Genomic DNA, 3,625 nt, shown 5'->3' on the forward strand with positions numbered 1-3,625 from the left:
AAGAAGTCTGTAAATCGCCAAAAAATCGCCATGTCGCCCATTGGAAATGTTGGTCGCCAAAGGCAATGAAAAATCGCCACGTTTGGCGAGAAATCGCCACATCTGACAGCCCTGTTGGCTGCTAGGACCAAAATCTCAATTAAATCTTAGTAACAAATTAATAATATACAAGGTAATCCTAAAACCAGTTTGGACATATGGTATCCAGTTATGGGGTACCTCTAGTAACTCTAATGTCGAGATATTAGAAAGATATCAGTCCAAAACCTTAAGACAAATTACTTCAGCACCAAGGTTTGTAAGAAACAAAGACATACTGAAAGATCTTCAAATGCGAACAATTAAGGAAGAAATACAAAGATATAGTCAAACCTATTTATCCAGATTAAACTCTCATCCAAATCCTCTGGCTACTGCTCTTCTAGATGGTAGCAGTGATACTAGAAGACTGAAACGTTTGCACATCCTATACCTACCTTCAAGAAGCTATTTTATTAATAATAATGTTAATTATAATATAATAATTTTTTTTCTTATTATAAGTTATGTGATTTAATATAACCATTATTTTACACCTTATTTAACTAATTTAAAGACAGATTGTAAATAAAGAATGAATTTATAAAAAAACAAGTAAGAGTGCTATATTCGGCTGTGCCGAATCTTATATACCCTTCACCAAATTATACTTCAAAATTTTAAATATTTTTAGGTAAACAAAATTTAATTTTTTTTTAGTTGTTTTTTCCATTTTTTGTAAAAAAAAATTATTTTAAATTTTTTTTTTTTTAATTAAATTTTTTTTTTTTTTAAATTTAAATTTTTTTTTTTAAATTTTAAAAATTTTTTTTTGGTTTTTTAAATTTTTTTTTTGAAAAAAAAAATTCGGGTTAAAATTTTTTTTCCCGATTTTGACCCATTGTAGGTCCAACTTAATATGGTCTTATATACGTCGTTGCAAATGTCTTTGAAATATCTATCATTAGATATCCATATTGTCTATATTAATGTCTTAGTAATCCAGATATAGGTAAAAAATTGGTCAAAAATCGAGGTTGTCTTGGTTTTTTCCTCATATCTCAGCCATTTGTGGACCGATTTTGCTGATTTTAAATAGCAAAATTCTCGAAAGCATGTCTGACGGAAAGGAAGTCCAAGTTGTCAGATTCTCTTGTTGAAAGATTTGTTCAATAAGAATGTTGTCATGTGTTGAAAGCTTTTCAACAAAACTTTTTTGTTGTACCATGGCATATCGGCAAAAAGGTAGTATATCTGCATTCTTATATATGTAATTGTTTGAGAATCGTTTTGTCTCATTCTGGTAATTTTTCCCAATACACTTCCTCAGTATTACACGTTCAAAGATTTCAATCTCCTTGGCCACCGTTGGCGACATAGTGAACCAAATGGGAAACCCGTAGATGAGGACCGATCTGATTGCAACTTTATAAATTAGAAGTTTTGTCCTTATTGGTAAGTATTTGTTGTACAAAAGGCTTGAAAACATTCCTGATATTTTCCTTGCCTTTTCCAGACGATTTCTCGCATTACCATTGAATTTTAACAGTTTGTCAAATTTTATTCCCAGGTACTTTATAGTGTTTTTAAGAGGAATTTCCACACCGTTTAGAGAAAGTTGTAGTGATTTGCTCTCTGGGACCACAAACTTTGCACATTTGCCGGATGCATTTCTGATACAAATGGCTTCCGACTTCGCAGCATTAATTCTTATTCCCCATTCATTATAAAAATTGTTTATTATGCCAAGATGAATAGCTGCCCTGTTCAAAGCTTCTGATGGTGAGATGTCATGAGCATAAATGAGGCAATCATCGGCATAGAGAATAGCCTTAGAGTTGTTGTACTGATGTGGGAAATCATGGAGGAATATATTAAAAAGAAGTGGCGCTAATATGCTGCCCTGAGGAACTCCGATGTTGACGAAGCTGGTATCTGACGTGGTGTTGTTGATTTGAACGCAGAATTCTCTTTTAGTGAAAAAACTATTCAATATTTTCAGAAGATAAGGATCGATGCTAAGATTTATAAGTTTGTATATTAGACTTTTATGACAGACGGAGTCAAAAGCCTTTTCGATATCCAATGAGATAGCTAGAGAACATTTTTTCTCCCTTAGATTGTGGACCACGTCATTATGAAACTTTAGCAAAGCATGTTGAGTTGAATGATGTCTTCTGAACCCAAATTGGAAATCTGGAATAGGTTCAATGATGAATTCCTTTTCCAGTTTTTCCTTCAGTTTTTCCTTCCTCTGGCTTCTTACTGTCTCTTTTCTTTTTGATAGGCAGGATTTTGGCGGTTTTCCAGGCATTTGGAAAATATCCATTGTTAATGCAATTATTAAAGATTATCGTGAGTAGTTTTAGCGTTGTGTCAGGGAATTTTTTAATTAGGAAATTTGAGATATTGTCAAGCCCATATGATTTCTTGCAATTAATATTATTAATATGGGATCTTATGGTATCAATATTTATAAAATGAAGAGTATCAGAATTTTCGTCTGCTTTAAAATTTGTGTCAAAGGAATAAATATTACTAGGAAGATCATTGATGGATATTGCAATTTGATTTTCAACGTTAGAGGCAGACCTTACAGGATTTACCACACTAAAGACATTAGAGAAGTGGTTTTTAAAAATAACAGCAATTTCTGAATGATTTGTTGTTATACCATTATTATTAATAATTTGATGGCAAAAAGGCGATTTAGACTTTCCAGTAATTTGATATATATCTTTAAATGCTGTTGGACCAGGTTGGATTTTTGATAACCTATTGCTAAATCGTTTTGTCTCTTCCATATTAACCAGTTCATTAATAATTGTTTTGAGCAGCTGTATTTGATTTGACAATATTCTATACTCACGATTAAGTTTGTTGCCATTCCGATGGAAGATTTTTTTCAACTCCTTCTGCCATGTGTACTTTATTTTAAAAAATTTTTTAATGTTTTCTGGATAAGGTCTCTTGCGATCAGTGATTTCCATTTTTTCCGAATGAGTATTATGTACTGTAGCAACTGTTGAGTTGAATGCATTAATTAATGAGTCCAAATTTTCATTATTTAAATTACAGATGGTAGGTGGAAGAATATCACAGGATGCAGCTTCAAGGTCTCTACGAAATAAGTCCCAATTGGTGTTTTTGTAAGATGTTATTACTGACGGATTTCTAAGATGTAGATTTCCTGATCCGAATTCCAGTTTTAAATTCAGTGGAAAATGATCTGAAAAAGTTGGAAGACTTTTGACTTGATAATTAGGATGTAGACTGTCTATTATGTTCGTGCTTAATAATAAGTGGTCAAGGTAGGACGAACCATTGGGATAGGAAGGGGATACATCGCAAACTCGTTTCACGTCTAAACAATTACCTTGTAACCAGTTACGGATTGTTCTCCCATTACCGTTATCTGAACTGTCTCCCCAAGTAGTGCTTTTAGCGTTTAGATCGCCGCCAATTACAAACCCATCAAAATTTCTGGACACATCAAGAATCTTGTTTAGGTCGTTGTGTAGCTCTTGAGCCGCATGAATGCAAGGTACGTATACTGAACCAACTAAAAACTTTTTGGTGTAATTATTAACAATGAGTTCTATTTGAA

General features: G+C 32.6%; 1 long non-coding RNA gene across 1 annotated transcript; it reads left to right on the forward strand.

The window, feature by feature from the left end:
* The first annotated feature begins 1,140 nt into the window (after positions 1 to 1,140).
* LOC135951977 (uncharacterized) lies at positions 1,141 to 3,401 on the forward strand. Its single transcript, XR_010576006.1, has 3 exons — positions 1,141 to 1,263; positions 1,349 to 1,473; positions 3,097 to 3,401. It is a non-coding gene; the product is annotated as an uncharacterized LOC135951977 (long non-coding RNA).
* The last annotated feature ends 224 nt before the right edge of the window (positions 3,402 to 3,625 follow it).

The sequence above is a fragment of the Calliphora vicina genome, chromosome 2 (genome assembly GCF_958450345.1).
Source record: "Calliphora vicina chromosome 2, idCalVici1.1, whole genome shotgun sequence".
Taxonomy (NCBI): Eukaryota; Metazoa; Arthropoda; class Insecta; order Diptera; family Calliphoridae; genus Calliphora; species Calliphora vicina.